The sequence below is a fragment of the Balaenoptera ricei genome, chromosome 2 (assembly GCF_028023285.1).
Source record: "Balaenoptera ricei isolate mBalRic1 chromosome 2, mBalRic1.hap2, whole genome shotgun sequence".
NCBI lineage: Eukaryota > Metazoa > Chordata > Mammalia > Artiodactyla > Balaenopteridae > Balaenoptera > Balaenoptera ricei.
The window spans coordinates 144390733-144412450 of NC_082640.1; the positions used below are offsets into that span (position 1 = coordinate 144390733).

General features: G+C 39.6%; 1 long non-coding RNA gene across 2 annotated transcripts in view; it reads right to left on the reverse strand.

Annotated features, from left to right (window-relative positions):
• The window catches only part of LOC132360644 (uncharacterized), a 41595-nt gene extending 20716 nt beyond the window's left edge, over positions 1–20879 (reverse strand). For both annotated transcript variants that reach the window (XR_009501142.1, XR_009501141.1), the window contains exons 1-2: positions 20800–20879; positions 17500–17582 (exon numbers count right to left, since the gene is read on the reverse strand). This is a non-coding gene — a long non-coding RNA (uncharacterized LOC132360644). The remainder of the gene's footprint in view (positions 1–17499; positions 17583–20799) is intronic.
• Positions 20880–21718: the final 839 nt, after the last annotated feature.

Genomic DNA, 21718 nt, shown 5'->3' on the forward strand with positions numbered 1-21718 from the left:
ATTAGGCAAGTTGCTTGGATTATGTCACGTTTGATGTGGTGGAAAAACAAAATACAATAAAGCTTAAAAGAAAAAAAAGGAAGATTTAGAGTTGAGGGAGGGAAATGTTGCTTTTTAAGCTGTGTGTGGCAACAACCAAGTAGAGATATCCAGGCAGAAATTAGCTGCATGAGTCTTGAGCTCATAAAAGAGATCTTGATAAGAGATGTAGATTTATATGAATTTAGAGGAGTAGGAGAAGAAAAACAGAATACAGAGGAATATGTGCAGTTAAGCAATGGTGAAAACATGAGTAGAAAACTAGGAGACCATGGCATTACAGAAGATGATTAAAATAAAAATAAGAGGTTGTGAAAAGATGTAATAGTCACAAACCCATGTACATCACATAACCTTACAACTGAATATATAAAACAAACACTTTTACAAATGCAAGAACCTAATAAAATTTCAGCAGCAATTTTTTATCAGAGACAAAGAACTTTATTACTCATAGCAATAGCAGATGCCAGAGTATCATCATCTGCATCAATGCCCAGTTTTCACAGAGCATCAAGAAGAGGGCTAGATGATGCCTGCTCATGTAATTGGCTGTCTATAGGAGAGAAGCCCTGATCCTAGGGAGCCCAATTCTTTTATACTGGGTAGTAAGCCAGCCTGACCTTTGCCCCAAAGAGAGACATTATCTTTATTATATTGGATAGTCAACAAACCTACTCTTTGCTCTGGAAAGAGACACAATCTCTATCTTCCAAGGCTGTTTGCTGTACAAAAACCCTTGAAAAGGTACTTGCAACAAAGGGATCCAGTGCCTCTGCTTACCAGATGCAAAAACAGGAGAGATCCATGAGGAATACATCTAATATTTAACATACTAGTCCTTCTTTGATCTTTCTCTTTCCTGATTATTTAAACTAATTAATTTCTCTGTACTCTCTCCTTTTCTTTAGTGTTCTGAATGATACACATTTGATCCGTAATTTTTTTTTTAATCTTTTTTTTTTGGGTGGGGAGTGCACCATGCAGCACATGGGATCTTAGTTCCCTGACCAGGGATCGAACCCATGCCCCCTGCAGTGGAAGCACAGAGTCTTAACCATTGGACTGCCAGGAGAGTCCCTGATCTGTAGTGTTTTAATGGTTGCTCTTAAAGTTTTTAATATGTATAATTGACTAGAACACTGTAGTTAGTCAATCAATGATCTGTATCCTTTTTCTTTACAATATAGGACCTGGTAAATTTTAACTTTAATTATATCTAACAGTCTCACAAGTTATTATGGTATATATTCTCATTCAAATTTATTTTTATAATTCCCAAGTTGGTCATTATTATAATTATTTTTATTATACATCCAATATATTTGTTATTTTTTCCCCATGCCATTATTTTATTTTTAATTAAAACATTTTTAAAATTGTGGTAAAATACACATACCTAAAATTTACTATTTTAACCATTTTAAAGTATATAGTTCAGTAGTGTTAAGTACATTCACACTGCTACACAAATAATTTCCAGAATTCTTTTCATCTTACAAAACTAAAATACTATACTATTAAAAAATAATTCTCCATTCCCTCCTCCTTTTACAATTCTACATTCCTTCTTCATGAATTTGTTCTAGGTACCTCATATAAGTGGGATCATACAATATTTGTCTTTTTTGGTTGACTAATTTCATTCAGTATAATGACTTCAAGTTTTATCCATGCTGTAACATGTGTCAGAATTTCCTTCTTTTTAAGATTGAATAATAGTCCATTGTTACAGTTGCAATTTAAAAAGTATCTCTTTTGAAGCAGAAAGATTCAGTACACAAAAGAATAAGGACATAGAGAAATTGACTAATAAAAGCAATAAAGTAGATGTAATAAAATTATATGGGGACATCCCTGGTGGCACAGTGGTTAAGAATCTGCCTGCCAATGGAGGGGACACAGGTTCGAGCCCTGGTCCAGGAAGATCCCACCTGCCGCGGAGCAATGAAGCCCATGTGCCACAACTACTGAGCCTGTGCTCTAGAGCCCGTGAGCCACAACTACTGAGCTCACGCACCACAACTACTGAAGCCCGCGTGCCTAGAGCCCGTGCTCTGCAACAAGAGAAGCCACCGCAATGAGAAGCCCGCGCACTGCAACGAAGAGTAGCCCTCACCCGCCGCAACTAGAGAAAGCCTGTGCGCAGCAACGAAGACCCAACGCAGACAAAAATTAAATAAATAAATAAATAAATTTATTTTAAAAAATTATATGTACTTTGTTTCCTACCAATTCAGAGTGTGCATTTTTGTATGACTATAAAACATGGAGAAATTGATGGTGTATTTGACTACAAAGAAAACTTTTTAAAAATTTTAGAAAGGTAGACTACTCTTTGAACACACAAAATTAGAAGTAAATAAAAACTAATGACTAAAAACATCTTAACAACAAAAAAAATCTTAACATTTTGGAAGTTAAGGCACACTCTCATAACCTCTGAATCAGAGAGAAATTTTAAACTGAAATTACATACTATCTAGAAAGCATGGAAAGGAGAATACTTCACATTTAATACTTTATATTAAACCAACTGAGTTTATATTCAGGGAACAATGCATAGACTCAAATTCCTTCATGTTTGAAGAAATTTGAAAATAAAGTAATTTAGACTCACTGTTACTGGCTGAATTATGTCTATCTAAAATTCGTATGTTGAAATCCTGACCCCTAGTACCTCCAGAAGTGATTGTATTTGGATATAGGGCCTTCAAAGAGTTAATTCGGGTAAAACGAGGTTATAGAGGTGGGCTCTGATTCAATACGACTGGTGTTCTTATAAGAAGACATTAGGACACAGACAACACACAGACCAAGGGACAACTGTGTGAGGACACAGGGAGAAGACAGCCATCTGCAAGCCAAGGAGGGAGGCCTCAGAAGAAACCAAATCTGCTGACACTTTGATCTTGGACTTCCAGCCTTCAGAACTGTGAGAAATAAATTTCTGGGGCTTCCTGGTGGCACAGTGTTTAAGAATCCACCTGCCAATGCAGGGGACACAGGTTCGAGCCCTGGTCTGGGAAGATTGCACATGCCTCGGAGCAACTAAGCCCGCGAGCCACAACTACTGAGCCCACGTGTCACAACTACTGAAGCCCGTGAGCCTAGACCCCGTGCTCCGCAACAAGAGAAGCCACCTCAAGGAGAAGCCCACGCACTGCAACAAAGAGTCGCCCCTGCTCACCGCAACTAGAGAAAGCCTGCACGCAGCAACGAAGACCCAATGCAACCAAAAATAAATAAATAAAATAAATTTATTTAAAAAAAAGAAATTTCTGTTGTTTAAGTCACCCACTCTATGGTAGTTTGTTATGGAAGTCCTAGCAAATTAATATACCCATCTTAAGAATTAGTAAAAAACCATAAAATATATTGAAGAGAGTATGCAGTGGGAATTAACAAAGACAAAAGATAGAGTTAATAAAATAGGAAACACAAAAATGAAAGAAGGAAAAAAAAACCCAAAAAATGATGTTATGAAAACAACAATAAATAAATTGCTATTAGACTGAATAGAGGAAAGAAAGAACTAGAGAGAAAATTTGCGAGATTAAGAATGAATTTACAGGGGCTTCCCTGGTGGCGCAGTGGTTAAGAATCTGCCTGCCAATGCAGGGGACACGAGTTCGAGCCCTGGTCTGGGAAGATCCCACATGCTGCAGAGCAACTAGGCCCGTGAGCCACAATTACTGAGCCTGCACATCTGGAGCCTGTGCTCCGCAACGAGAGACCGCGATAATGAGAGGCCCACTCACCGCGATGAAGAGTGGCCCCCACTTGCCGCAAATAGAGAAAGCCCTCGCACAGAAACGAAGACCCAACACAGCCATAAATAAAAATAAATAAATAAATAAATAAATAAAAACAACAACAACAAAAAAAGCTATCTCAATAAAAAAAAAAGAATGAATTTACATAGTCACAAGAAAGAGATTAAGGTAATTATAAGATGTATCATGTGAAATCCTATGGCAACAATTTGATAACCTAGAAGAAATAGATGATTTACTAACAACGTAAATAACAAAATTGACCCAAGAAGACATTAAAATTTTGAAAAGAGTAATCAACATGTGAAAGATTACAAAAGTGACTGAAGATCTACCCATTTTCAAAAAACCATCAGATGATTTTACAGCTGAGTTCAACCTAACCTTTAAAGTGGAGGTAACTCCAATATCATTCACACTCTTTCAGATCATAGCAGAAGATGAGAAGCCCTCCAATTTGCTTTATGATGCTAATATAACTTTAGTACTAAAGCCTGATAAAGATAGTTAAGAAAAAGTGATAATGGTGGGGGAAGGAGCTGACAGAACAACAGTACAGAAAAAAACTATAATCCAGTAACAGAAATTAATGCATATCAATGCACATGGGGAAGGAGTAAATTATTCAGACAAACAATGGAGTTGGGGAAAAAGGTTAAGAATTTGGGTAGGAAGGAGAATTCAGTTAGAGCTTTACCTAACATTATAACCAAAATAAATTCAAGATAGGTTAAAATGTTGAAAGTAATATATGAAAACAAAAAAAAAGCTGTCAAAGAAAATATGGGCAAATATTTTAAGAGCTCTTGAGATGGGGATTTACTAAAGATTAAGGCCTTGGAAGAAATCACAAAGGAAAAGAAATAGATTCATTTGGCAACATAAAAATTTTAAACTTCTGAACATTAAAAAGTCACAAACAAAATAAAAAAGAAAATGGCAAACTGACAAGATATAATTGAAAATATTACAGATAAAATATTAATCTGATATCATAATTTATTAGGAAAAGTACAAACATGTTAATAGAAGCATTGATAGAAGAGAAGAAAAAATTTTTTTATGGAAGAAAAATTTTAAAAATAGACAAATGAATAATTTTCAATCTCTTTAGTAATTAATCAAAGACATAACTGGGCAGATAATATTTTTTGTGTAAAATTAGCAAAAAATCTAAAAAATTATAATATTCAGTGTTATTAAAGATGAAAAGAAATTAGTGCTCATGATACACTATAAGTAGGAAAATTCTAGCTGGAGTTTTGGAAATATATATAAAAAGTTTATTTTTTAAAATATCTTTTATTTCAAAGATTCCATTTTTAGAATATATTTTAAGAAAATTTACATATGCATTAAAGGTAAAAATGTTGATCTGCATTTTTAATATGAAAAGGTATCCAAAACAGATTAATAAGAGCAAAAAGTAAGTTATAAAATAGAATATACTGTGGTCCCAATTTTGTTTAAATATGCTGTTTAAAAGAAAGATGAAAAAGAAATACATCAAGCCATAAATATGATTGTCTCTTGGCTAAAAGATTTTGTGTGATTTAATTTTCAAATTTATACTTTATATTTTCCAATTTTTCTGTAATCAATATATTTCCTAATTTAAAAACATTTAAATTGAAAATGCAATACAGTACAATTTAGGATATTTCTATTACAAAAGTTTGCTAACATCATTTGAGATTGAAAATTATGGTTGATAAAATTTAATATTATAATTGAAATTCATTCATGAGAAAATAATGGATCTATGCAAAGATCATCAATGAATGTAAAACAGTTAGCTGAAAAGTTGATGGGAACTTTGCAATGGATGTATCAATCTGACAAAACCTGCACCCTCAGATTAACCTCAGCATCATGAAAGAGGCACCACTAGACATTAAGTGTCTTGTGATGTGAAGCAACCCATGAATATTCTTGCCAGAAAGAAAGAAAAGATGGAAAGAAGGGAGGGAGGATAGAGGGATGGAGGGGAGGAAGAACCTACATCTAATCACACTTATAAATCTACCTGTTTACAGAAAATACAGGGGATGGAAAAATAAGCTGAGCAATGCCACAAGGAGGCTAATAGCCAAATTCAGAATGTGGGAAAGTCAACAAGTTAAACAACCTGGTCCTTTCAAAACTAAATGGTAAGAATAAAAGGGAAGGGGATGCATCATAGATTAAAATAAATTTGAGAAATATAATAACTAAATATGACGTATGGTCCTTTTATGGATCGTGATTTGAACAAACAACAAAAAGTCGCTTTTTAGATTAGTTGGGGGACTTGATTATAGGCCATGTTACATGATACAAAAGAATTTTTATTAATTTTGTTAGTTGTGGTAATGGTGTGTTATATTTAAAATATCCTTATCTGTTAGATAGGAATACTGAGGTATTTGTGAGTGACATTATATAATGTCTGAAATTTGATTTTAAATACTCCAGAAGTTTTTAAAAAAGAAATCTGTGTGTGATGGGGGAAGCTATATTGATAAAATAAAATTTACAAAAATTTTGAAGCTTAAATCAGGAGTACGCTGGGGTTCAATATATCCTCTTCACTTTGGTGTATATTTGAAAATATCCATCATTAAAATTAGAAAATAAAATGCTAAAATTATTAGCACAGACTTTCAGGTGAAGAAAAAGTATTTCTGCTCATAGTTTGGTATGAATGGACATTGTTCAAGTTTGCAAATGTGAGCATCTTTATTCTTTAGAAATTAAGATCTTATATCTCTGACTGGGACAAATAGATACTTGGGAATTCTTAGTTTAACCTTAGTTTAACATAGATGTACATAGAGTTTTGAAAATGGTAAGGAAAATCACAGAGTAAAACAGATTGTGAGAAGGTGCTGTGAGAGAAAATATATCTGAAAAGCCAAAAAAGAAAACATAACAACCCCTATAACACACAGCACGTATTCTTTTTTTTTTTTTTATGAATTGTTTATTCATGTTCCTAATTTTCTCTTAGATTGCTGTTTTTTTTTAACATCTTTATTGGAGTATAATTGCTTTACAATGGTGTGTTAGTTTCTGCTTTATAACAAAGTGGATCAGTTATACATATACATATATCCCCATATCTCTTCCCTCTGCATCTCCCTCCCTCCCACCCTCCCTATCCCACCCCTCTAGATGGTCACAAAGCACCAAGCTGATTTCCCTGAACAGCATGTATTCTTTGTAAGGTGTTGCACAAGAATAACTGAGACCTTCAGAGTCTCTAAGAAAGAATAAGGGTCCTCCATGGACATGGTTCTGTATGTCCAAAGGACAGCTTAGTGAAGAAGAAAAAGAAAGGAATCATGAGCATTTTTAAGGTTGCATTCTCTCTAGTAGACTGGATGTCCAAATCCTACAAGGAGATGTCCTTGGTTCCCTCTGAGCTGGGAGACTGTCAATCCTAACCTCACCTTTTCGTTAGGCATGACTAGCTTGTCACACTTGCTCTGTACCTGTCCTGCCCACTAGAGTGTAAGAGTCATGAGGGCAGGGACCGTGCCTGCAGAGTCACTGCATAACCCCATCCCCTCAACGGTGCCTGGCACACAGAAGTGCTCAGTGAATATTATTTAATGAGTCGATTATCTTATTTGTTATAAAATTACTTCCCAGTCTTCTCTACCCTATTCTATATGATAAGGGTTTGTTTTTATTGAGAAATGGCAAAAAGGCTTTCGAACCCCTGAAGATTAAATACTAAAATCCCCACAACAATTTTTTTGTTCTTATGAGACTGCATGGATTCGAAGGACGTTTATAATGCCTAATAATGCTCTAGGAAGTTAGCCAAGAATTCCACCATCACCTAGGAGTCTCAAAACCTTGAGAACTTTTCTCCTGGTGTGTTTAAGCGTATTCAAGCTCACTCTGCACAAGGAATGGTCTGGCTTATGTTGACATTTCTGTCTTCCCCCAGCTCCCCCCCTAAGTCATACTGCAGTTTCTTTTCAGGGTCATACACGATTCCAGCAGCCTTTTTGGTGTGGGGAAGATAGTCCTACATGCTTCCCTCAGCTCTCACGGCTCTAATAAGAGACAATCCCTACAGCATAGTACAGTTTCTCAGCAGGATAAAAGCTAGTTTCTATAAGATAATATTTCTCTCTTGAGAAAGTATAGCTTGTAACCCTGGCACTATCAAATTTCCAGGTCATCTTTGCTTGCTGGGAAAAAGAATCCTTATGAAGAGAAGTTGCTCCCTGTAGGGAGAAGAAGGCAACGGTTGCCACCCGAAATGACCCTGTGTCCTGGAAGCATGGCTACAATGGCCACAGGGAGGCTGCTGAGTTGTTGGGCAGAAGAGGTTTGGGTGACCACAGAAGGGAAGATCCCTTAAACGGAGTGACTTTCGTGGCCCTTCTGTAAAGCTTTCGCAAACTGGCCACCGCGGTCATCAACCACGCTCTGATCATTTCCAAGTTGCTGAAGTAGCTCAGCGGATTAATAGGACATAGCATTGGCTTTCTCAAATGCACACCTACAGAATCATTTAATGCCATTTTCAAGGGCACAAGCAAAGAGATCTGAGAGCTCTGCAAGTGAACAGAGAATAACAACATAAAACCATCACTACCACCAAACTGGGAAAACACTTCATGGGAGAACTCATGCCTTCCATTGCCCTTGCCCTGTGCACTCTCCACTCAAACTCTGCTTTCCCATTCCTATTTCACTGGGTCCCCACCTCAGAAACGGAGGAGGGAGCTGTGCTAAGGAAAGGTCCATGTCTCCCTAACACAAACTCTCTCCTCTTAAAGTACCTGCATGCTCATCTCATTGCATTTCTAGCCTTACCCCAGTCAAGAGAACAACTTCTTTGTCAACTTTGGAGTTTATCTTGATTTTTCAAAAATCTAGATAGACCTAGTAAAGGGGGTAAAAAATCACTTGATGTAGAATCGTATCCTGGAAAACTGATTCAGGTTGAGATTTCACAACATTGTTATTTGGTCATATTTACCAAGTTTCTTACCTGCTCTATTATCTGCTTTTTCAGATGTGTGCTGTTTTTGATTTTTTTAAAAATTATATATATATATTTTTATTTATTTATGGCTGCATTGGGTCTTCGTTGCTGTGGGCGGGCTTTCTATAGTTGTGGTGAGCGGGGGCTGCTCTTCGTTGCGGGGGCTTCTCATTGTGGTGGCTTCTCTTGTTGTGGAGCACTGTCTCTAGGTGCGTGGGCTTCAGTAGTTGTAGCATGCGGGCTTCAGTAGTTGTGGCACGTGGGCTTCAGTAGTTGTGGCGCACGGGCTTAGTTGCTCCGCGGCATGTGGGATCTTCCCGGACCAGGGCTCGAACCTGCGTCCCCTGCATTGGCAGGCAGATTCTTAACCACTGCACCACCAGGGAAGTCCCACTGTTTTTGATTTTTAATTGCTCTTATTTACCAAATGTCTTATTCATTATATTATCTGGTTTTTCAGATGTGTTGTCTTTTTAATTTCACTGCTAAGAGAGTCAGCCTAACAAAATCAGTGACTTGCTTAATAATCCAAGAACTGTCAAGCACCCTGTGCAGGTTGAGCTGGCAGCTTCCATGGCAGTGACTGGTTTCTTCATTCTTACAATCAATGCTTTTTACAAGAACTGAAAGAATTTGTCTTCAAAAGGAAATTTTAAATGCTGACAGTTTATTTGATAAGGATCAAATGTTTTTTTGGATCAAATGTTTTTTTTATGAAATGTTTTCAAATATTCGAAAGGACTGTTTCAGTGGTCCTCCCATCATCTTGTAAAATCAAACAAGCAAACAAATAAATCTTTGGAATCTTTTGTAATTTAAAGAAGTTATACTAGTGCTTCAATTTCTGAAAATACCCATGTGGACAAATATATTCTAATATGTCTATGGAAGAAGGTAACAATGGAAAATATTTCCAAAAAGTATATAGTCAATAATAGAGTGCACGGGTATAATACACTTTATAATATTTTGGATGTTTACATTTTGGTATTCTTTTTTTTCACTCATAAACTAGACAGAAAAATATTTTGGCTTTTCTATTCTCTTCTAAGAAAGTCCAGGTTACTTTACTTGTGGCCAAGCACAGAATTAGCTAGACCTTGTACTAATACCCTTCACCGTACAGACTGAGAGATGCTGTGAGACAAATCATGTCCAACAAAAAAAATCATTACCGTATAGAGAAAAAGCCTTAAACTGCAGAGCACATGCCTGTCTATTTGGTTTCCTCCTAAGGCTTTTACTTTCATGATGCACTAGACTGTTTTGGCCAACTATATTATCATTTGAGTTTTAATCAACACTCATAAACTTTATATATATATATGTGCACACAGTATTTTATTTATTTATTTATTATAAATTTGTTTATTTTTGGCAGCATTGGGTCTTTGTTGCTGTGCGTGGGCTTTCTCTAGTTGTGGTGCACAGGCTTCTCATTGCGGTGGCTTCTCTTGTTCTGGAGCACGGGCTCTAGGCACGCGGGCTTCAGTAGTTGTGGCTCACAGGCTCTAGAGCACAGGCTCAGTAGCTGTGGCACATGCGCTTGGTTGCTCCGCGGCACGTGGGATCTTCCTGGACCAGGGACTGAACCTGTGTCCCCTGCACTGACAAGTGGATTCTTAACCAATGCGCCACCAGGGAAGTCCCAGTATTTTATATATATATGTATATATATATATATATGATGAATTTATAGGTCCTTACAGGTCCTTTAGGCACCTTTCATTAACTCTCAACCATTAGCTGTGTGTTCAGTTACCAAGGACATCTTTCAGATTTCTCTGTCTCAAAGCTATTGAAGAACTAACTGTTCTTGCAGCCACAATTATTAAGAAATAACTTCATAAAAGCAATTTTTAACCAGAAGACGATCTATGTGTTTATATAACAGATGGATCAAACTATTCCAAGGCTTTTAAATTTTTTCCTTTTAAATTTAAGGCTTCAGATGACCCAGGAGGCTCCACAGAAAGACCAAAAATTGACACACTTTCACGTGTTCACATTTAACTCACTTCAACAAATATTCACCGGGACTAGGTCCTGGGATTCAAAGATGAGTAACAGCTTCTCTTCAAGGAGCTAACAACCTGAGAAGAAATCGGTGAATAGACATCCAGCTGTGTCACAAAATAGTAAGTGTAAAACTATCCATCTGAAGGAAAGTCTCTGAGGGCACATGAGAAGAAATGATTAATTTCCCCTGGAGGATGTGTGGAAAGATGGTAAATTCACTTTACTGGTTGCTTCCCAATATTCAATTTTCCCTTTGGGTGGGATTGTAAGTGATTGACCCCCACTTAGGTTCCAGGGGTGAGTCTTCATAAGTGTCCAGCCACTCAGCACAATCTGAGACCCTTTTCAAGTGTTTAGCTCAAAAATGGATGCTATTATTTTCATTGCCTGTAGAGACTGGTTCAAGGAACCTAAACTGGTCCATTCTGAGTCCACCCTTCCTCCCATTTTCTTTCTATCATGAGTCTCTTTAGTCTCCTTCACTCATTCCCCTCTTCTCCCAGTCTTCCTGGTTTTGAGGTCCCCATGGTTCAGTCCTTGGTCTTCTCTTCTCTACCTTCTGTTGCTTCCTTGGTGATTCGTCCAGACTTATGGCTTTAAATATTATCTGTGTGGTGACAATGCTGAAAGACGTCTCACCAGTCTAGACTCCTCTCCCAAATGCAGACTCAGATCCCTCTGCTTACTCAACATCTACACCTGAATGTTGGTGGACTTCTAAAATTCAACATGTCCAAAACTCAAGCCTGGATCTTCCTCCCCATACCTGCTCTACCCACAGCCTTTCCCGCCTCAGATAATGGCTTACAACAAAAACCTGGGAGTCATTCTTGACTCTTCTATCAACTCCCACATCCAATCTGTCAGGAAATTCTGTTATCCCTACATTCATTGTCTCTCCAGAATCCCACTATGTCTCATTACCTTCGCCGCTACCCTGGTCCAACCACTGTCATCTGCCTGGATTACTAGAAGAGGCCCTCACTGGTTTTCCAGATTCCACTCTTGCTCCCTTGCAATCTACTTTCAATGCAGCTGCTGGAGAGATCCTCTTTTTCCATAGACTTCATCATCATTTAACATGCTATATGATTTGCATATATGTGTGTATATACATATATACACGTTTATAACTGTGTGTGTGCATATATATATATATATATATATATATATATATAATATACATATATATATATATTTTTTTTAAATGTGTCTTCCCCCATTTGAATGTATGCTCCACAAGGGCAGGAATATTTTATCAGTTTTGTTTACTATTCCAAAAGCCTAGGACAGTGTCTAGCATGCAGCAGATGCCCAATAAATATTTGTTAAATAAATAAATAAAATAAGGAAATCAGTCTGAGGGCAAATCCAACTCACAAAGGAAAGAACTCAAAAAACTGGACCCAAAGCCCTGATTGAACCATGCCTAAAGTCCACACTGGATTTTTTCAGTAGCCTAAAGCCACCATTGGATTTTACATTTTAAGCAAGTTTGAGTTCAGTTTTCTATTATTTACCAGCAAAAACATCCTAAGGAATGCAGAAGGTAAGGGAAACTTCAGAGACCTCAAATGAGGAGGGCCTTAAAAGCTGAATAGGCTCTTGTACTCTTTCATAACCTTGACACTTACAAGAGTGGTCTGCATGTCTTATCTGCATTTCCTTATCACCTCTAAATAGGCTTCCACACCTAGCACTGCCTGAAACTGCATGTCACTCAGGTCACCAGGGATCTGCTAATTGGATATTGTTCAACTCTTATCTTGTTTGTCCCTCTGTAGAACTTCTCTCTATAGAATTAGTCTTTTCTCTGCAGAGTTGGTCCCACTTACCTCTCCTCCCATGGCCTCTATTATGCCATTTTCTCCTGGATTGCCCACTTTCCTTCTGGAAACTCCTTCATACCTCCACAGTGGAGGCTGGACATCTCCTAAAGGTTAGTGTTCTCCAGGGCTGTGTCTATGGACCACATCACCTCTTATTATACAGTCTGCCTGTGAGGGATCTCATCCAGTCCCAAGGCTTTCAGAACGCATAGATGATGCGCTGTTCATTCCTACATTTCTACCTCCAGCCCAGACCTCTGGGTACCACACTCACGGATTCTACAACCTAGAAGACAGCTTTTCTTAGGCCTTCCACAGAAATCTTAACCTCAATAAATGGAATTCATTCATTCCACAGTAAACTCCTACCCCGTACTCCCTGCCTATTTGAATGGTCCCACTTACTTCCTCCTTTCCTTTCCCCTACTTCCTGCTGGTTCCCCAGATATTCGTCCCTGAGATGAAAGCAGTCACTTCCTAATTGGCCTCCCAACTTCATATGCCTTTCTCTGCCTTTCCCTCTCCTACTGCCAATCCTGTCTCTAACTGGTGTTTATCTCTCGGGGCAGCATCCCACCGAGAGGCATTTTAGAAATGTTGAGGGGGTATTTTTGTTGTCACAAAGATTGTGGGGCAGTCACACAAGGAAGCTAGACACCCCGCGATACCTGGGCAGCCACGTGTCCCATACAACTCTCAAACGTCTCACCAGACAGTCACTAGTGCTGCCAAAGCAATTGCCTATTGAAATAATTTTCTTTTTATTTCCTCTTAATCTTATAATTAAGGCCTTACGTTAATTAAAAAGTACATTACGTGTGATAGGTTGTATCATCTATGAATTTTATTTCAGCACAATAAGTGTGATGACATGAACTATTTGCTACAAAAGGGTGGCACTCCCCAGAGAGTCTAGAACCTCTGTGATCTGGACCACAGGGCATCATCTGATAGCTCCCACTCCTGATGTGATCCGTGTGTGCGTCTGTTTGACTCCCAGTTAAATTTGATTTCAGATAAACAACACGTCATATTTTAATATAAGTATGTCTCGTGCAATATTTGGGTTATACTTTAACTAAAAATTGTTCATTGCTTATCTGAAATTCAAATTTAACCAGGTGTCCTGTGCTTTTATTTGCTAACTCTGGCAATTCTAGTTTGACCTGCTTGCTTTTTTTTTTTTTTTTGGTCAGTATTCAAAATCAGTATATTTTTATGTTAACATTTGAAATCTTAAGATTTCTTTGGAAAAGCGGAGGTCTCAATCTGGCCTACATGCTTGCCTGGGAACATGAGTGGGGAGATGAGTGGGGATCTCACCCTTTAGGTGGGGCCTGATCTGCTCACCAGAGTTCCCTACAGCCCTCGCCCCACGTGCCCAGTGGAGTAGTCAAAGCATTGTCACACGTCCAAGTATTTACTGTTAGCAACTCTTAGAGCTAAGAGAAAAGTAAATGTTTCTTTTATTCATTTATTGTATCTACTAAAAATGGAAAAATTAAAGACAGTTTAATAGGGCTACATGTCTCCAAGAAAAGGAGAGGAAATATACATATATACATATATATATATATATATATATATATATATATATATATATATATATATTTGGCCATGCCTTGCGGCATGCAGGATCTTAGTTCCCCAACCAGGGATCCAACCCATGCCCCCTGCAGTGGAAGCGCGGAGTCCTAACCACTGGTTAGGACCACTGGAAGTCCCAGAAATACATTTCTTTAAGGATGTGAAGAATTTTCCTATGTCTTTTCTTACCTTTGACCAGCTTTGCTCAAAGGTTTGTAAATATGTAAGTTTGTGATGTTTTCCCTAAACTATTTCCAAATTGATTTAACCAAAATTGCTAATATGATTATGTCATTTCCCTACTAAGTAGAGAAATCCTTCATTAGCTTTCCATTTTCTCAAGGTAAAAGTCTAAACTCTTCTATGTCACCCATAGCCCCTCCCAGCCTCATCTGTCATTCTTCCCACCTGTTCTCACTTAATCCACTTTTGCAAGATTTAAGTCAGTTTCGTATATTTGCTTGTTCTCTCATTCCTTCCTGCACGTCTAGGAAAACCTCTTCTTTCTGCTATTCTTCAAGTCCTAACTTACGCATCACTTCCTTTGAGAAGCCCCTTGACATGAATCATTCCCTGCACCTCCCTCCCCAGCCTCAAAACCTGGGTCAGATCTCCCCCAGAGAGCTGCCGTAATGTGCCCGCCCCACTGTATTATAATTTCCTGTCATCTCTCTGTGCGTCCCACCAGACTGTTAGCCGGTTGAGGTTAGAGACCTGGATTTATTCACCTTTATAGCCCCAGAGCCTGGCACATAGTAGGAGCTCAATATATGTGGGATCAACAAACAAATGAATGAGGGAAGGGAATTCCAGGCAAAAGGAACAGTAGGAGCAAAGGCACAGAGGCATGATGGTACCTGTCATGTTTGGGAAATAACAAGAAGTTAGATTAGCTGGCACTGCACTTGATGATGCGGTGGAGGTCAAATAAGTCTGGAAAGGATGTGGCATCAGACTGTAAAGATCTTGAAAAATGAGACTAAGGAGGTTGGATTTTTCTCTACAGGCATTAGAAAGCCAAAGATGGGTTTAAGTAGAGAAAACATGCAAGCAGGTATATATGGCAAACCGGTGATAAAGCAGAGATTCCATATTTTTCTCTATGCTCTTTTCCTTAAGTTAATTTTTTCCCTAACAGTGATTAAATTGGGAAGATAGAGAGAGGGCGAAAGGGAAAGAAAAGAGGATAATGATTTTTTTTTAAAAAGTACAGGAAATAGAGTTGGACATATATGAGGTTTCAATGTTGGCTCTGTGAGAACTGTCTTAATTCATCATGTCTAACACTGTGTCTTGTTCTAGAGATGTTAGGCTGAGGGAAGAGTGACAGCCACTCGCCCTGCTCAGAGGGTTGCTAATGTTTAACTAAAATAATGTGTGCCAATCGCCAAGCACAGGGCTGTCCCTAGTAAGGGTTCAAGAACAGCAGCTGTTCCGTGTGGCTCCTATCTGCGTGTCACCTCCAGAGGCTGCTTCCCGGAGGAAAGCAAAGAGGGGACATTGCAGCAGGGAGAGGAGGTAACAGCTCCTGCTCAGAAGACCCCACATTTGGTATTTACTGATGCCACCTGCTCCCTGCTACAAATTAGGCAACATTTCTCTTGCTTTCCTCCTACCTTATTAGGAGTTATATTTAGGGACCTGAAATAACTGCTGTAGGGCTATTGGTGAGGGAAGGTTTGGCTTCAGGTAAAATTGTGGTGAGTGGACATCACCGGGGGCCTCCTCTCTCATAACTCTCTGGTCCTTGAGGCCTTCTTCACATGATCCTGACACATTGAGACTCTGGGGGAATCTCTTCTCATTCTGCCCCAGAACCGGGTCTCCAATGAGCAGCTGGGGCAATTGTTTCTCCCTAATCTGATCTTTTCTGTCTATATTCTGTTCCCAAGTTCTACAGAGGTGACTGAAGGCAAGCTGACTGATTAATTCCCAAAAAAGGAACAATGGATTAACGTGTGAGCCCTCTCACATCCTAATAAAGGCTCATAAGTCTCTACATAAAGAGGTGGGGCGTTCTCAGGCTTTCAGGCACCAGAAGCCTATGGGAAGGACACAGGGAGCTGAGGAAGGTTTGCAGAGTGAGAACATGTATAAAGTCAGAAGGAGCAGCTCTGCTGATATTTGTTTTATCTTGAGGACTACAGAATTTCCCTTGGCTCTGAAGATGAGGGAAAGAAATGTGAATACCACCAACAGAATACAGATCCCACATTTTGCACAAAAAGAAACTGAGGACCAGGGAGGTTAAGTGGGTTGAACAAGGTCTCTCAGCAGCCGAGGCAGGACCAGAACCCAGGTCTTGTCAACTGCCAGCCCAGGGTTCTTTCTGCCAAGTGCCCAGTTCTAGGAGGCCCTCGGGCCTCAGGGGGGGAAGTGGCTGTGCTGGGAGTGGCTCAGACCCAGGCAGGGCAGCGCAGCAGGTTCTTAGGTTGGAGACTTGTCACTTAGCCAAGGCCTCCCTGACAGGTTCTGTCCCACCGGCTGTGTCAGGAATGCAACTCTGACCCATGGGGAAGAGTCCAGGAATACGCGGATAGCTTCTCCCCCGAGCCTGCTGGTGAGGCGCTTGGCATTTTACCCCACTGTGCATGTCACCACCAACCAGGGCAGAGTTCATTTGTGAAACTCTGCTTCTGAAAATGATTTTATGAATAGAACTGAGAGGAATGTTTATTTTCTAAAGTGCACAGAGAGGAAGGATCTGGGATCCCTGAGGGATAAATTGAATGAATGAATGAATGAATGAAGACCACTGATGTATTCTGTGTGTCTGTGGCCCTGCAATGCGCTTCCAAAGTTCTCACTGTGAGCTCATCTGCGCTCTATGACTCTAACTTCCTGCTGAGCAGGACTTATCCTTGCTTCTCATGTGAGGACGCGGAGGATCTAAGAGCTGAAGTGACTTGCCCAGTGTCACACCAGGCAAGGGGGTTTTGCCTCAGCCCCCTGACTGCAGTTGAGTGTCCCATTACCCAACAGTTGCCACTGTAGGGGCCTTTTGGTCAATGGATAAGGTCACCCATATAAATTCTTCTCTTTCTTGCCAATTATTTTATGTGTGCTGAATGGACTTACTGAGAGAAAAGATTGTTTCACATAAAACTGTTCCTCCAAATATCTAGCAGAAATGGTGGAAGGGCATCTTCCCTGTAGAATTAGGGAAACTCTCCTTGAAACTGGGCCCAGATGCATTGTGCCCTTTTGATCCCACTCCTTTCCTTAGATTGCCTGGAGTGTTCTGTAGGGTGGACCCTCTCACCTGTGGCTTGTCTGGTGACTCCAGATATGATTATGGTGCCTTAATTGGATACTGATGTCCTGCAGTAACTCTCCCTGCTTCACCTGTAGAAAAAGAGAATTGGGTGCTCACTCTCTCTCTACACACATGCACACACACACACACACACACACACAATACATATATACTTTTGTGTACACACATATGTGTGCGTATGTATGTAAAGCATTTTGTGGTAGCCATTAATGCTGTTCTCCAAATATTTCCAGCTCTCTGCCTCCTGAGCATATTCCTTCCTGGCCCCTTTGTGAGAAGGTGAGGTCATATGACTGATACTGACCAAGGAATTTGATGAGAGGTGTGTCACTTCTAGACTGAGTCTTTTAATGCTGCCATGAAACCCTTAGAGCTCTTTTGGCCTCTGCATGTGACCAACAAAGCCCAAGATGGTGGCTGCTCCATCACCTGGACCCCTGAATGGCTATCATGAGCAAAGCCCCCACCTCGCCAACCAACAGTGGGCATGTAGCATAAATTAGAAATACTTAGTTGTTTCAAGCCCGTGAGAACATGGGGCTGTTTGTTATGCAGTATAAGCAGCCTAGCTGGACTGATACAATTTACAGGGTCAAGCACTTTTTGTGCATATTCTATTTCATCCTCTAAATAAATTTAGGAGGTAGGTACTATTGTCATGCCCATTTTACAGATGAAAACGCCTTGGCTGAGAGAAGTTAATTAACTTGTCTAAGATCAGTGCCTATGGCTAAGACAGTTTTCTACTCCACATTTCTGTGGCTCCAAATCCTGGTTCTTAATTAGCACTTCATCTCTGTTCTCTCTGCCTAGGTACTTTCTGAGCCAGAAGGAAAACAATACTTGTTAAACATTCTTCCAGAACACATATTTGCTTCATCATGTCACTTCACACATAACCTCAAATTTCAAATTGTACTTAAAATCTACATCTCAAAAAAAAGAAAATTTGGTTTTTGACAAACTATTAGAACATCATAAATAATAGTTTAATGATTGGCATTCTACCACTTTCTACAAAATATGATCTGGCAGATATAAATCCTTCTCACAGCAAGTGGCCCTCAGCTAAGAAAATTAGTTTTATTAACCAAAAAATCATTCTTAGAATTGATGGCTGTGTAGATGACCTTTGGCCTACTGTAATATAGCAATGTGTCTACCACAGTAAAAATGCCAAAGTAAGACAGGTCCCACAAAAGGCAATAAAGGAACAACATTCCAAAGACAAATGCACTTGAGACACATATGACAGCCACGGGAAGGGGGGAGTAATCAGTTATAAGAAATGACAGTGTTTTGGCAGCCTCAGTTACTTTAACTGACAGGACAAATAAAACTAATGTAAATTATTTCTTTAAAGAGCAAGTCAGAAGAGTTACAAATATAAATCAGAGTTAGTTTTGGACTTTGGTTTAAGTCAGCTGGATATCCCTCCTTTTTCAATGCACTGAGGTTGGCATTTCCCTGTTACAAACATTAAAAGCTTTCTTGTTCTTCTACTAATTTTTCTTTGGTTATTTGATTTAATCTGGGTTTTATTCTGCTGTTAATCCTCTCAGACTTACTTTGCCCTTCTGATATTCTCTTTGAGGCATATCTTCATCTGGGTGTGCTTATGTTTAAGTGCAAATCTCCCATGAATTTCGTGGGGAATATAGAGGGCAGTCCATAAAAACAGCCATTGTCGTTTTAAGTGCAGCCTGTTCTAAAGAGACTGTGTGATATTTTAACTTCTGGACTTTCTAAATCTGGATCCTAAAATACGAACACGACAATGTTTAATTAAGTGCCTATCGGTTCTTTCAGGGAGGCAGAAATGAAAGTCTTGCTGAAGCTAAGTTCACATTTATTCTGTGACCAGAAATTAGAAACCAAACGAACAAAGAAGGAAAATAAATACCCCCTCCTGATGATAATTCTTCACCAAGCGTATCTCACTACTAGAACTGGCATGAGCAGATTCCACCTTATTTGCTGGTCAAAGACAAGGGTATTGGGATTCTTGCTAAAGAACAGGACATAAATCCAGGGGCTTTTGAAGTCTTTAGTGGCTTAATGTTCAAATCTTTGCTTCCTCAAGATGAAGGTTCAAACACAATTTAGGTCAAAGGTTAAAGAAGTCTGCCACTTCAGTGGACAGAGAAGGGTTTTGAAGGTTGCGGCTGAGGCCTGGTGGCCGAGCCAGGCAAGGAAGACAGAGGATAAAGGAGACACAGCTCCTCCCTCCCTTATCTGCCTCTGGTTTCCTTAAGAACTAATGTCCATTAAATTCCTCTCCCTTAATAAAGAAGAGAAATTCACAACAACCAAAAAAGTAAATCCTGTCTTTGTTCTGGCAAACTAGGTCAGCATCATGTGTTCCTGCTGTCAGTTTTCTGCAGTGTGGGCTCACAATGAGTCACAGGTATTTATGAAACTGTGCTTGATTAAACTTTTCCTTTTTCCCCATCTGAGGGCTCCAGTGTCTCTTAGTCAGAGAGAGATTGAGTTGGCGGATGTTTCTCTCGGAAGACTCCTAAGTGAAGACAGCAGATCTGAGGACTACCTTTGCACCAGCTTGATTTGGAACCGAAGCACCACAAACAGATACGCTGCCTGCCGAGATGCCACTGCCACATAAAAGCAGCTTAGCGGCATGGAAACTTTATTTTTTTTACAACCCGTTTTAATGGGATTGGATTCAGTGCTATAAATTTCCACTAAGTCTGCCTTTTAAAAAAAAAGAAATTCATTCACATTTTCCCCAGACTCTGGTTCTCTCCCCAGACTCATCAATATTGCCATTTAGCACTCTGTGTTGATTCTAAAGCCAAGATAAGGATTTTCTTATATAAGCAGTAAGACAATAGCCGTCTTTGGATATAGTTCCGAGGCATCAAAGAAGAGTAACACAGGCTATAGATGTCAGTGCAAATACAGAAAGCAAATCTCCCCTCCACGAGCAGACGAGGTGGCATTCATGACTTCCATGTGCACAGCCTCAGAAATGGAGACAAGGGTTCCCAGGGCAAGGTTTTTGTAAAGGAGGACTCAATAATCAGTACAAAAGATGATTTCACGTGTGTGGTCCCATTGCTAGAGCCAGGGAATAAGAGCTAGGAATTCTTGGGTCTTGTGATTACATCTACTCTCTGCGCACTGGAGCTTTCGTTATTCTCCACCTCTGTTTTTCATGACTATAAATGAGTATGACTCAGCTATCAGGCAGCGCAAAAAAACGACAGGAGGGACAATATTTTCCCTCCACATTAGTGAGGCTCTCAGAAATACCTTGATGCATACCTTTTCCTGTTCAAATACGTAGAAGACTGTGCCAGGCATGGAGCTGGCGTCCTAGAGTGAGCAGATATTCTCCAGGTCACACAGCTGTGACGCCAGGTCCCCACTTCTCTTTTCATGTGTCCCCAAAGCTTCTTGAGCTGTGTTAGAAAGATGCATTGCCATTGGTTAGAAGTGCTTCTGTCTTAAAAGATAAATTCTCGCCTCAAACTATAGATAAGTCCATTTGAGAGGGAATTAAAGAATAGGGACATGAAGGCAAGCATTGGGTTTAATTATCCGCACCTACACATCACTCTCAGAAGCTGGCCTCCAGCAGGGCTTCACAAGCAGGGCTTCCATGGATCACCCAGGCATGTAGTTAAATGCAGATTCTGATGCAGAATCTCTGACCCTGAGATTTGGCATTCTAGCAAGGTCCCAGGTGATGCGATGCTGTGGTTCTCTGGACCACACTTTGGGTAGCAAGAGAATAGACTACACTTTTAGTAGCAAAATATAATTTGTGGCTCAAATCCTGGTACCAACAGTTGTCATCACAAGCACCAGTTACTTAATATAACTAAGCTTCAGTTTTTTCTTCTGGAAAAGGGGACTGTTACGAGTATTAACTAAGATGGTGCGTTAGAAATCCAGACGAGAACTGATGAAGGTCTGCGAGAAGGTAAAATAGGGGTGGAAATAAGGGGAAATGCTCCTGAGATGTTAAGGAGGTCGAATGAAGAGGATTGACTGAGTGTGGAAAGAGTCAAGGGTGAGCCCCAGATTTCAGTCATGGACATCCAGGTGGGTGGGGTCACACTCACTGAACACAGAAGGTACGTGTGGTGAGTGAGGAGAGGGTTGCACTGGGGAGAAGTGATGGATATAATTCTGCACACTTTGAGTTGTGGGTCTGGGCTGGAGATATAGGTTTGGTAGA